The following is a 14915-nucleotide window of genomic DNA, read 5'->3' on the forward strand; positions in this document are numbered from 1 at the left end:
ACAATGTCCGAGGAGTTTTCAGAACCGGAAGGCATTCGGTGATATTTTAGCCTTGTTATTTCCATTCTTCTTCTGACAAGAACTTCACCGTATGAAAAGCACCATTGTTTTTGAATTCCATCATGATCAGCAATGAAAATGAAATCCAAAGAACGCGTAAACTTTATCATGCTTTTTTCTCCCCTGACCTTTCCCAACTTCTGCTCAATTTGATGTAAACAAAGGCGGGCATTCATGATCATATATTATCAGAAATTTTATTCTGTGAACAGCAAAAGCAAACATACCCTTCTAGACATTTGCACTGGAACACTGGCAGGGGTCTCTCAGGATGAATTTCCCCATTTATACTTCCAATTAGATGCGTGATTTTGTTCACGTCTTTATCCCCAACTCCACCCCGGTGCGGCCCAGTGTCCACGGAAAAGCTGATGGCATCTTGGAGTGTCTGACTGAACCAGAGGCAATCCCTGTAATCTTGCTATTGTTCACCTCAGGAGTTGGGTGTGTTACGTGATTCTTGCTAATCAGATGAGGGACGTCTTCTGCAAGGGTAACAGGAGGGTGTCCGCCTAACTAGCAGAGACGCACAGAAGAGATGTTCTCTTTGCTGCTACATCACATCTGTCTGTCCTGAAGCCAAGCCTGTAACTCCGAAGCTGAAGACAGCCAACTCCCAAGACTGCAGAGCAGGAAGACAGAAAACACCTGGATTCCCGATGACCTCACTGAGTGGGTTGATTCTCTCACCTGAAGTCCACCTTATCCCTGGGCTTCCTGAGAACTAAAATCTGGACCTACCTGACCAGCTTATCAGACCCAGTGTCTGGCAGGTGGATGGAAACAAAATGAGGGCACTTTATCATAGCTGACCAAATACAGTACCTATCCCTCACTATGCTGAAATGGTTTGAAATGAAACATTTATTTCCTAATACACTTGACCTGTTTATCTCTTAAAATACTTTTTAATAATGGGAAGGAAATTCAAGCAAGTAACAGATATTGTATGCCAAGTCCACAGATGCCCACGAAGCCCACCGATGCCCATTTGATTAGCTCTATGACCTTAAAGGATGAGATTCCCTCCACTTTGATGAGAAGCAAACCAGGCTGGCTAAACCAAAAGATGTGCCCAGCTGAGAAGCAAGGCAGAACCAATTTTGAGAAAAGCAAATGCTTCTCTAAGATGTGCTGGTTCGTATCTGACAGAATATCTATGAAACTTTTTTCGTTCAGTCTTGGCCGAACCCTTTAAACAAATTAATTTGACCAAAGAAGCAGCTTTTTTTCCCCTAAATGAAGAATGTGTCCCTGAAGATGAACAAGACAGGAAATGAGGAGCTAAAACTGTTTCTAAAGGAGAGTTCATTCATTTCACATAATTCTGGGGTAACTGTCGTATCCAGGGTACTGTGTGAGGTCCCAGGAAATCACAGATGACAAATCCCAGATTCTGCCATCAGTGGAGACAGCAGGGGTTCCTATGCAGAGAACAGAGAGCTCGTGCACACGCGAACATCTGTGCACACGCAGGCTGATTATGTGGGGCCACAGAGGTATCCTGCATCACGAAAACCAGATGACAGGCCAGGGTCAAGTCGGCAGAGTTTGGCAAGTCCAGAACTAGCCTGTTTTGACTTCCTCAGCTGACCGGTGTATTCACAGCCTCTCTGTCTGCTATGGACTCAATGTTTGAGCCTCCACATTAAGTCACTAACCTCCCAATGTGAACATGTTAAAATCAAGGACACTTGCCAAACAACCAAATAGGCAAAAATACGGTTCAAGGCCTAGAGAAGATGGAGAGATGATTTCTAGCTGGGGTGATTGGGGAGGTTGATTTGAGAGCAATGTGGGCTGGGTTTCTTCCCACCAGGAGGAACATATAAAGCAAACAGGGTTGTAGAAGTTGGACCTCTTCCATCGGGCGGGTCCTTCCAAAAGTGTGTTCCACTTAATAGAGACCTTAGCATCCTTCCATGTTCAAAGCGTCTTGCATTGACAGCACTCGGTACGATGTACCCTTCTTTGAATGATCGAAGGCACACCAGTTCATTCAAGGTTCTGAGAAGTGATCTAGAATTTCCCAACAGAATTTCTCAAATGCGTAACGAGTCATGAAAACGAGTCTTGGGAACGACCTTGTCATTATGGTGAACCTGGCAATGACTGTGGGCAGGAACGTGATAATCTGGGAGAGCTGAAATTGTGGGGAGCTAGACTCAGGGAATTAGGTGCCAGGGGGATAACTCAAGATTGGCCAAAAGAAAACACCCAAAAAACAAACAAAAACTAAACAGTGCTCAGTTTGCTGCTGCTTTTCTCACTGTAACTTAGTAGATAAAAATCCCAGAGGTTCAACAGACTTTGCATAAGTGTGAAATTGCCAGAAGTAGAAACACAGTACAGACCAAATTAAAATAATTTCTATTTCATTTAGATGTGGCTGGTCTAATGACAAGACCCACTTAAAAAAAATCATATTTACTTAGAATTTGTCCGACAGTATTTAAAGATAAAGACACACATTAGCAACAGTTTCTAGAGCTGGCCGAGAGCCTAGCCCGCTAAAGCATGACCACACACTCCACAAATTAGGAGTTGCCACCCTAGTCTCAAAATTCTATGGAGATGGTGTCCTTTGTTGGGTTTGAGCTCTGCTTTGGTCTCGCATAAATCTTTGACTTGGGGAAGATTACTGATCTCACAACCAAAGCCAGTAAGAGTGAACAAAATTGAGGTGCGCTTATTAAACCAGGAACAAAAGAAGGATCCTCACAATAGATATGATTATTGGAAATTCTGCACAATAAATGAAACACAGAGTGGAAGGAAGAGGCACAAATATTGGAAATGACAAGGCAAAGTTGGATTTATTTACAGATGCTATGACAGTCCGCCTCGCCAAAGCATACGGGTCCGCTCTTAGAAGATTAGGCACATTGATGAGTCCCAAACTACATTAATGTTTCCTCTGGCAAACGTAAAGAATACTGAAGCTCCTGAGGCAACAGGACACAACGTAAACCCAGAGATGCACTCCGTGGGAGATCGTTTCCACCAGCCCCAACTCATGTTCATTATATCAGGAACCACCCTTCACCTGCGGCCCCTCCTCGGTCAGCAGGGCAGGTGAAGGAATTTGTCCTTTTTTCTAACAGCCTTGGAAAACCACGGAGGGTTGAAGCAGGTACGGACATGATCTAATTGCTGCTTCAGACAATGCTCCGACTATAGAGAGAAGGTTGGCTTATGGGGAAAAGGCCAAGAGCAGAGAGGCCAGCCAGGAGGAGGTGTTTGCTCCAAAGGAGTAGAAAAAAATAAATTATTATTAAAGGAAAACTGTTTCTCTATTCACAGCACTTCCGACACCCAACGTGTGGGTCTTGCACACCGAGCAGGTCTCCAGTTCTCCTGGGACACCAGCTGGGTGCCGTTCACTTCAACTCTGATAGGAGCCCGGGGGCGCGCAGACCTCACGGGGTAAAGACTCGGTGCCCCAGGACGGCTCCCACGTCAACCCCAAGCGCAGGGACTGGGTCCCCAGGCCGCCCACACTTGTGTCCGACAAGGCTACACACGGAGGGTCCCCGTGACGCCCTCCTCAGAGAACGCAGGCAACACGTGGCTGACTCACCCGTTTATCAGAAAGGGACGAACAGCCAGAGACAGCGGTGGAGGGCGAGGCCCGGGGAGGCCCCGAGCGCCGGAGCTCCTGTCTCCGTGGAGTTTGCGGGGCGTCACTCTGCCAACGTGCGGACGGGTTGCCCAACCCGGAAGCGCTCGGAACCCCTCAACGTAGAGACTTTACGGGGCTGCAGCCAGGAACGACTGTCGAAAGCCTCGCGCAACGTGAGCCGCTCGAGCCCCGCCCCCTCCGCGCTCCGTGGCGCCTGGGGGCGGGGCTGAACGGGCCCACCCTCTCGTCACGTGGTTGGTTCCTCCGGGCAACAGGCCCGCACCTCGCGGGGCTACGCCTCAGCGCAGACTCGGGCGCGGCGCGGCTCGTTCCGAGGGTCGCAGGATGCTCCTCTGGCCTGCGTCACTCAGGAAGCTCCTAGGGTTTCGGGAGCTCTGCGCCAGGAATCAGGAGGTCACCGTGCATTCGGATGCGCCCTAAATCCAATAATAAGGGTCCTTATGATAAGAAAAGAAGACACAGAAGAGGAGCCCCATGAAGACAGAGGCAGAGACGGGAGGGATGCGGCCACGAGCCCAGGGACGCCTGGAGCCCCCAGAAGCTGGAAGAGGCAGGAGGGACCCTCCCCTGGAACCTCTGCAGGGAGCGCGGCCCTGCCCACACCTGGATCTCAGAGGTGTGGTCTCCAGGACTAGGGGAGGATAAATGTTTGTAGTTTAGAGCCACCTGGTTTTTGGTAATTTTTTGCGGCAACCCTAGGAAATTAGTACAGCCCTGTAGTATATACGGAATGTCTTTTACTCCATACCTTACCTCTTTCAGGGGTACTTACTTTTTAACTTTTGGTTCCAATTATTTTATAAAAGACTCGGTAATCAAGTGAAGGGTGGAAATTCAGATAGCACCATGCAGTAGGGAGAGTTTTGTTTGTAAGAGCGAGCCTTTGTCAGCACACCGGAAATGCCGCTACTTAGGAGAGGAGCGAGGTCCTCCTGACACCTCCGCCTGACCCCTTGGTTCACAAGCACAGGTTACAGGTGAGCTGCATGTACAGCTACGAGAACCACCTGTGGGTGATTAAACTTGCCAGATGCCTGGGATGTCCATGTAGCTAGTCCTCTAATGCATGCCTCTCGTGTCTGTATTCCTAGTTCATTTTCAAACAAGGTAAGAGGGATTTTTAAATTAATTTTAGTAAAGGGAGAAATAACCTCTACTACGCAATTCTAAGAAGATATAAGGGGTGTGATGGGAACACCAGCAGCGGTGCCTACACCGATGTCATTCTTTTCTTCAGTTCATGGTTATCAAAGCCAGAGTGAAAATATTGTAAAATGCCGAGACGTGGATAATTAAACAATACAGATTTTGAGAAGGAGAACACCTTGATGGAATGAATCATTATGAATCAGCAGATTGAAGTATAGAATTATTTGAACTATTGAATGTAACGATTTAGTTAAAATGGGAGAAATATATTGTAGGAAGTGGTTCTCCAGATGGGGTGCCTGGACCGGAAGCCTATCAGCTGCACCTGGGAACTTGTTAGAAATGCAAATTCTTGGGTGTCACCCCAGACTTGCTGACTCAGACCCTCAGGGGAGCCCAGCCTGCTCTTTTCTAACAAGGCTTCCTGGGGGGCCCATGCCACCCTCTGCTAATATGTGGCTAGAACGGAGTCATTTACCCTTCTATCTCTGCAAGCAGTGCTCCAGAGAATACGACCATGGTAGAAAAACAACAGGACATTGCCCCTTAAGAGAATCAAACATATAACCTTCAAACGGTTTATTAAAGAGACTGGCAATTTGGAAATCTGCCTTTTGTTCTGAATCCTTAGTCACACAGATGAAGCATGTACTTGAAAGGCTGGCAGAGCAATCTGGCCGCTGATAATTTAATTGGGCTGCTACCTGGTAGAGAGCAGTTTGCTGCATGAGGGTCCCCAGGGTGATGGCTGCCTGGAGGGCGGGCGGGGGGAGGGAACCGGGAATCAGTGGTGATGGTCTCCCAGCCAGAAGCACATGGGAGCAGAGTTGCCTCTATTAGGCTGCTTATCCCCTGACCTCCAGGAAAAGTCATTAGTGGCCCCAGAGGAGCAGACCAGCTTGTTTCCAGAGTCACATCCTGGGAGCTGCGCCTCCCCAGCAGATATCTGGATGACTAGAGGGGGATAGACAATTCCAGAGAGACAATGAAAAGCGTATTACCCGTTCTCTCCACAGGAAAGAGTGATATCTATCAGTGGGTTCCATGTCCCAGTTTCACAATCTTATTGAGGTTTCAAAAGTGCTTCGCAGACCCAGCTGTGTGGGTTACATAAAACCTGCTGGGCTTCTTACCGGTGACAGGCATAGCACATGTCAAAAAGCATGCACGTGAAATTAAATTATCTCTTTGATAATGACAGGATTGCAAGCAGAGAATGAAACTTGTTTTCTCATTCGGTTATGCCAGAAAGGCTCCATTCCACTGAGCTGTCTCTCCCCCTTTCTCATGTGGAAATCATACGGAATATTTGCATGTGTGTGTGTAGGGAGTGCTTTGAACGGTCATATAACAGCAAGCAAACGGAAGTTACATTGACTTCTCCGAGTGTGAGAGAGAACTGAAGATAGGCAAGAAGCTGCTGGGTCAATTCCAGGTAACTGAAATTCAAAAGTGAATTCTTTCCTTTGACTTAATTATGATACAGGACAAAGTGAGGAGAAGCTTGGAAATCTTGAATATTGACATTCAGTTTAAAAACTAATGAAATTATATGTTTCAGAAATCTATAAACAACACAGATATAGCATCTCTCTTTCTCTGTCTCTCTCTCACACACACACACCTTATGTCTTTAATTTATATGCATACAGATGACCGATACTATGGCTCTGAGTATGGTATTTATAATGTAATGCATGTGATTTTGACTATTCTCGACATTCTTTTTCAGAAAAGGGACATAAATTGGAAATAGATTACATTTATACATCCATATACACTCTTCAAATATGCAATCAAAATGAGACTATTTCCTGTGAGACTAAAAATAATAAAACTGTATGTAATTCGAGAGGTGGGGAAGAATCTTAAAATGAACATTAAAACATAATAAAAATACAGATAGAGTCTATCCCAGAACGCCCGCATTGCTCTCCCAGAATACGGTTTCAAAGAACGATGAGAGAAGATGCTTTAGAGAGAGAGTATAATGATTTTAGAAACGAAAGCAATTCCCAGGATAGGTCTTTCAGGGGAAGGAGCTGGAATTGTACCTTAAGCAAAGTTTCACTGTCCTGTTGGTCTCTGGGGCATCCCTGGGGTGGACTAGACCTGCCCTACCTGGTTAGAAGGAGCTCATACAGAATCAGTCTAAGACCTACGTCAACTGATGGAGGAAACGCAAAACATGTACACTGTGGGATCTTTGTACTTTCTCCATAGATTAGGTGTCACTTCTTGTAGTTGATGGCTCTTTCTACCTTTTGAATTCTGGGTGCATTTTTTAAGCACCAAGAGAATGTTTAATCTATTCTTAGAATTCAATGGCCACAACAAAAACCGTATATCAAAACACCACAGCTACCATCATACTCAGCAATGAAAAAGTGAAAGCTTTTCCTCTAAGATGCAGTACAAAGCAAGGAGGCCAACTCTCACCACTTCTCTTCAACAGAGCACTGGAAATCCAAGCCAGAGTATGATGCAAGGAAAAGAAATAAAGGGCATCCAAATTGGAAAGGAAGAAGTAAAATTATCACTTATTGCAGATGACGTGGTCGTATAAGTAGAAAACCCTAAAGACTCAACCAAAAAACTCTAATAAACAAATTCAGTCAATTTGCAGGATACAAAATCAACACACAGAAATCAGTGGCATTTCTATATGCAAATAATAAACTACACAAAAAGAGAATTAAAAATAGCCACAAAAACAATAAAATACTTAGGAACAAATGAACCAAAGAGATGAAAGATTTGTACACTGGAAATTATAAAATAATGATTGAAGGAAATGAAAGAAGATACAGATAAATGGAAAGATATTTACGTTCATGAGTTGGAAGACAGAATATTGTTAGAATATCCATACCACCCATTGAGATCTACAGATTCAATGCCATCTCTATCAAAATCCCAGTGGCATTCTTTGTAGAAATCGAAAAAAAACCCCAACACTCCTAAAATTCATATGGAACCACAAAGACCCTGAGTCACCAGAGCAATCTTTCTCTAAGGAAACTGTGAAGAGAGAGTATATACAAATTAGGAGGCCAGTGGTGAGAAGCACCCCCCCCCCATCATTCTGGATACACTCTGAAAATCGGTACAACTGACATTCTCCCAGCAAGCCTCTTCATGGAATATGCTTCACGTTCTGATAGCCTGAAATGACCCTTTAAAAGCCAGGATTTCAAACTTGATGTAGCTATGTTATTTTAGGTAACATCTAACAGTAAATATTCATGACCAATAGAAATGATTTCCTTAAAGGAGAAAAGAAATAAATGGAAGATTTCATTGAAAATAGAAATTGGTTCTAATCCCAGAACCAAAGGGATTACTCGCAGGAATATTGAATTATAATACATTTTGGCTTCCAAGTATACTGATGGTTTGCGGATAGAAATATTTCAGATGCTTAGGTTTTTAGTTTTTGCCTGACATTTTCAAATGAATGGATCTGAATATTTTGTAAAATTTCAATAAAGTATCAACACGAGTCTATTATTTCTTCAGATTCATTTGTAATAATTAATGAGGTTGGCACATAAAGCTCCATTAATTCAAAACAGGCTCGATGAGTACAGGGGGGAGGGAGTAACTTTTTTTTTTTTTTCTTTTGCGGTACGCGGGCCTCTCACTGCTGTGGCCTCTCCCGTCGCGGAGCACAGGCTCCGGACGCGCAGGCTCAGCGGCCACGGTTCACAGACCCAGCTGCTCCACGGCACGTGGGATCTTCCCGGACCGGGGCACGAACCCATGTCCCCTGCATCGGCAGGCGGACTCTCAAGCGCTGCGCCACCAGGGAAGCCGAGGATTAACATTTTGAGACAATTTTTTTTCTCATCCCACAAATGGGTAGTAAATAATGAGGATTCTGGAATTCCATTAGGCAGATTTACATTAATCCCACTTTTTAGTTTGAAAATATGTGTTGAATTAGCACATTGCATTTATCGCCAAGGAACTTACATAAAAACCTTTCAATGTCAATTATTTCACTTTTCATATACATATATATATATGAGAGAAAGAGAGATTTTGCTATGGTTCTTGAGCACTTCTGAAGTTGTCGCTAACTAGAAGGATAAGCAAAGAACACATCAGTGTGACTGCATAAATCGTACTATTGCCAAAGAAGAAATCATATAGTCTGGCATCTCCACACCCTATAACCATAAATATTGATATGTGTACATATATGACATCATACATTCCTCCACAAATTATATATGTATGATGTCATATCTATATATCTACATACCTCTCTATATATGCATAGACAGAAAGATAGGGAGAGAGATAAGATAGATTAGATAGATAGATCTGTCTATATACTTATATATACATATTTATATAATGTAAATATATAGAGATCTAGCTATCTGGGGATAGCTAGATCTCTATATGTCCTATTGTCTCTGTTCCTCTGGAAAACCCAGATTAATACGACAACCTTTGCTTTTTATTCCTGAACTAATTTGAAATGTTTACGTATAGTTTCATCATCTTTTAGTAGAGATGGAGACAAGACTCCAGCATTTCTTTCCTTTTCCCTGTTGCTGACTTTCTATTAATGAGAAGCCCTAAGTAGCTCTGAGCAGGTAATTAATCATGAACCACCAAGTCAAGAGTGTTCAGCTTGTGAGTGGTGACTGCAGACAAAAATATGTTGTGGTTGCCCGTTAGAAATGCCTTTCATTCCAAGGAGACTGAATGTGGCTTTCAGACTGTTCATTTGAGTCAAGTTCAAGCCTGTGATTGTAGTAGAAAGCAGACGGGATCCAGGCCCGAGAAGGATTACTGGATATAAGGCAGGAGAGACTTGTCCATGGTGGGCTGTGCTCAGAGAGGAAAGAGCACCTGACTGGCTTCCGTCCACAGCTCTTAACCCCACAGCACACTCTTTGACGACGTGCGCCCTGTTCTGCATCTGCACCAAGTGCGGCCCCTTGGGCTGCAAGTGCCTCTGTTTAACTCTCTTTCTTTCTCTCTCCTCCTTAGAGGAGAAAGGTGAACTTTATCTGGCTTCAACAATGTCCAACAAATAAACCGCACCTACTTGAATCTTTCCATGATAGATGCCTTTTTTCCTTTTGAAATGATCCCCTTCAGGTACTCTTTAAAAAACAACAACAAGAAAGGAAAACAAAATATAGGGAACGCCAATGATTGTCAGCCTTGGGGTGAGTTTGTCTGTCCCCCCCAGGGAGCGCTTGGCAACATCTGGAGGCATTTTTGGGTGTCAAAACCAGGGGGAGGTGTAGTACTACTGGCATCTGATGTGTACAGACCAGGGATGCAGCTTTCCATCCTACAGTGCATACGATGGCTCCACACAAGAATATATATTAAAAAAATAAAGTTAGCGAGATAGTAGAAAGAATAAAAAAGGACATAGAATTCTGCCAAAAAATTTTTTTTCAGTTCAAGGTTGAGAACCTGTTGGACTCCAATCTCCCTAAATCTAACTCACAGTGGAAGAAACATCAGAACAGAATTGATAGAGTCACATAACCCTTGACGAACACAGTCACTTGTAATAAACCTAACAGGTAGATGAGATTTTTGCAGTGCCTAGAATGTTTAAAACATTTTTGTACACATTCATTCAGTTGCTTTGTTTTAATGAACCTTTAAAAAACCCCAATCATGTGCCAGGACCTGAGTGCACAAAGGTAAACACAATAAATAAAATAAAATAGAATCTCAGACGATGCTTGAAGCCTGGTACAGGAAGTAACCCTACATACTACAAATCTGTCTGACTTAACAACAGGGTGACCCCAGGCTCTGTGTAGCCAGGAGAAGGAACTAACTACCCTCCAGAAGCTTAAGCATCTTCAGAAAGTTGGTGCCTTGGATGTGGGCCCTGAGGGATTGGAGGTACCAGATGAAAGAGGTTAAAAGAGGGAAGCAAACGCAAACTCAGTGAGTCAAAAAAAAAAAAAAAAAAGGAGCAGCATCTTTTGAGACGTGAGAAGGTAGTGAGGCTGAGATCTAACTCAGCGGGACGGGGAAATGAAACACAGGCTATATTGTCGTGGTTTTAAATGTGATTGGCAGCCTGGGAAGTGCACACACTGACCTCAGACACCACTTTCCGAATGTGTGTCAGGCACAAAAGCAAGGGCCTAAGCAAATATTTTTTTCTCCTATTATTCTGCAATAAAAGAGTTGGTTTCTGTCAATCTTTGGATGTCTGGCAATCTCTTTCATTCACATTTAATTTTCTTTATTTTTTAACTTCAAGAAGCGTAAGATGTAAACAGCTTTCAGGAGATGTTATACAAGCCCGGTGACGCTTTTCGGAAGCTGCATGTGGCCGTGCAGACACCCTGTTGGGTTGCAGGGGCGGTGTACTGTGGAGAGGGGTTAAATTAAGAGACAGATTTCAGCCGAGCAAGCCAGGCAACGTGGTGTATTCTCACGCGGGTATTCAGGCTACCCCCTAAGACTCCAGTCTTGCCTTTGTGTCTGGGTTAAAGATCTCCGGGTTTCCTAGGAGAATGTTTTATTCCTTTCATGAGTTTCTACAAGTTACTGCTCCTGGACGAACAACCCTCCCTTCTGTCTCAGAAAGAGCTTTGCAGCTGAAACCTGTCCATCAGTCTGTCTCCCTACTGCTCTGTCCTACGACCAGAGGATGTTCCTAAAAACCAGCTCTTGGTTACTTTGCAAAGTCCCAGAAGGACAAACAAGTGATAAGGACAAAAATGGGCAAGCAGGTAGGAAAGAGAGAAAGAGAGAGAGAGAGAGAGAGAGACAGAGAGAGAGAGAAGGAAGGAAGGGAGGGAGGGAGGGAGGGAGGAAGGAAGGAAGCAGGGAGGGAGGGAGGGAATGAAGGAAGAAAGAAAGGAAGGAAGGAAGGAAGGAAGGAAGGAAGGAAGGAGGGAGGGAGGGAGGGAGGAAGGAGGGAAGGAGGGAGGGAAGGATGGAAGGGAGGAAGGAGGGAGGGAGGGAAGGATGGAAGGGAGGAAGGAGGGAAGGAGGGAGGGAGGAAAGGAGGGGGGGAGGGGGGGAGGGAGGGAGGAAGGAGAAGCCCAGCTCCTCAGCCCTACTCTCCCCTGCAGTCTGGGACCTACCGCCCTCCTCCATCTATAGCTGTGATGCCCTTGCCTGCTTACTCTCTCCAGCTCTGAGAGCCAGGCCACCTACTCCGCCCTCACCAAAGATTTGTCCAGATCCGTTTCTGCACCCTCCAAGTCCAGCCAGGCCTGGATGAGCTGACCGTCTGTCATCTAAACAAACACAGGGAATCGCGTGACCTGATCTCTGCTTGTGACAAGTGACCTAAATTCAGTGGAGCCTGGTCCCATCCTAGCCCCTCCTCGACCGCGTTCTTAGTCTCCCGTTGGCCACTTACTTAGCAGAATCAACAGAGGCCACTGAGCTCTGAGAACCACTCCAACGGGAACCACTGTCGCCGAAGAGGCCGCCCGCACGTGGACTGCAGTGGATGCTCCTGCCCTGCGATGCCGGGCAGCTTAATGCCTTAGCCTGTCATTCAGCAGACACGCTACGGAGCCACACACATTTAATGCTCTGTCGTCAAGCTCTGTGTTCAGAGGAGAGAGTAGGCAGGAAGCAATGTTTCCAAGCGACAGGCTGGTAAAGGTGCGCGAGTGGACGTACCTGGTGGACAAGTTGGGCTGTAGTAACAGTCACGTCATGCCGTGTGTCTCCACATCACTCTTCACAGAACTCAGAGCAGTCAGATGTCATCTCTTTATGGCTTGGAAAATTCCTGCAAACCAGCACAGAATTGTATTATGAGATTTGGGGAACCATTATTACCAAGAATGTGGTTTTAAAAACATTAGGTAGTAGGCTATTAACTATTACACGTCCAAGTATTGCATGGTATAGACTTAGTTAGATATAGATACAAGATAGATGATAAGATAGAAAGAAAATGGACAGACGGATGGATAGATAGATATGATTGGTAGATAGATAACGGATGATTTATATAGACAGGTAGATAGATGACAGATGATAGATACATAGATAGATACATAGAATAGATGGTAGGTAGATAGGTGATGGATTATAGATAGAATATAGACAATAGATAGATAGATAGATAGATAGATGATAGATATATGATAGAACAGATGACGGAGTCGTATCCTTAATGGAATGGTAATGTGATTGTAAAGCAAAAATGTAATATCAGTGGAACTATAAGAAGCTATAGAATAATATTATGAAGTGATGCTTGCATGAGCATTCTCTCAAAAGACGCTCTTTTTACATCTTCAACCTAGACTTACGTGCGTCTAAGGCACCACAATAATTGACAGCAATGACAGCAAATTCCTAATACATCTCCTGCCTTGTCAAGGAAATATTAAATTATGAATTCACTCTGGACGAAAGTGAGATTAATTGTAGCTTATAGCTGGGTAACTATTCGGTATTTATTTGGGAAAAGATCCCAGGGGCTGTCGGCTTTCATTTGGCTCTAAAAAGAGAACGGTATTGGGTCACACTGTGAGGAAAAGAACATTTCAGGAAGTAAGGGGATGGGGATGGCTCTTATTTCACCTTTCTACCTTCATTTGTTTTTAATTTTAACTTGCTTTTAAACTTAAAATAAAAGTAATGCATACCCATGTTAGAAAAAATCTCAGAAGAAAAAAGGGATGTGCAAAGAATAGAACATGGTCAAAACCCAGACCAACAATCAGTGTACAGGTGTGTATATTTATATACTGAAGTATGCATATATACGTATATACATATTATTTTTCCACAAGTGGAAGGTATTATACACATTCTTCTGTACTTCATTTTCTCTTTAAACAGTTTATCTGGGAAAACTTTCCATTTCATCATCCATGTATCATTGCATCAAAGTCATCTTTTTTGCGGAGGTATCATACTTTATTTTACTAATCTTCAATTATGTCCACCTAGGTGGTTTCAAGTCCTTTGTTTTATACATCATGCCAAAATGAGCCTTTTTATCTGTTGAGCTGTGCACATATTTGAATAGATGGGTAGCATAAATATCTAGATTTGGAATTGCTAGATCACATTTCTTTCCAAAGAGATCACGCCATTTTATGTTCCTACCAATAGCTTCCGTTTCCCCACATCTTTGCCAATACTATATGTATTTTCAAATACTTTGAGCTTTCTCAAAACAACAGGGTAAAAAAATATATCTGTATATCTATATCTAATTGTTTTAATTCTCCTGTTAATATTATGAACGTGGTTGGACAGTTTTTCTTATGTTTATAAGCAAATAGTATTTATTCTTCCATGAAATATCTGTTCCCGTCCTTGGTCTACTCTTTCTGCTGGGATCTTGGTCTTTCATTAAATTGTAAAAGCTATCAACAGCAGGCAAACGTGGCTTTGTACATAATATTTTGCACGATTTTATACTTTTGATGTTTCTTGCTATTTATGCAGGAATTGTTGGGTTTTGATTTTCAGTTTATATTACCAAATTTATCAATTTCTTTGTTAAAGTGTCTGGATTTTTGCTTTCCTTAGAAATGCCTCTGATACTCTAACGTTATTTTTTAAATATTAAAATATATTAAAATATTTCAATAAAATATTAAAAATATGTTAAAAACATACCCCTTTTATGCTTAAATCTTTGGTTTGTGTACTATTTCCTTTGTTGGAAGGGGTAAACGTACATCCCCCCACGCTCACAAATTTTTAGCTATTTGACACAATGTATTGATACATAAGGGGTGGGTGATTGTTTTAGGTGTCCTGGCTTGGTCTGAATTGCCATCTGTATTAAAAATAAAATTTTAGTATGTACTGGGGGCAATTTTAGGATTCTCTATTCTTCTATTGATCTGTCTAATCACACATCTCTACTGAACTTTTATTAATATTGTTTAACACCATGCTTTGATATGTACTATTATGGTCTACAAGTTCATATGTATTAAGTTCCCATGGAAAAACTGTGAGGAATGTAAAACAATTTCTTAAAAAGCAAGAGCATATATTATGTGTTATAGATCATATATATAGTACTGAATAAAATTACTGAGTTTTCTTCTTGTTTCCAACAGCTTTTTAG

This window comes from Orcinus orca, chromosome X, assembly GCF_937001465.1.
Source record: "Orcinus orca chromosome X, mOrcOrc1.1, whole genome shotgun sequence".
Classification (NCBI taxonomy): domain Eukaryota; kingdom Metazoa; phylum Chordata; class Mammalia; order Artiodactyla; family Delphinidae; genus Orcinus; species Orcinus orca.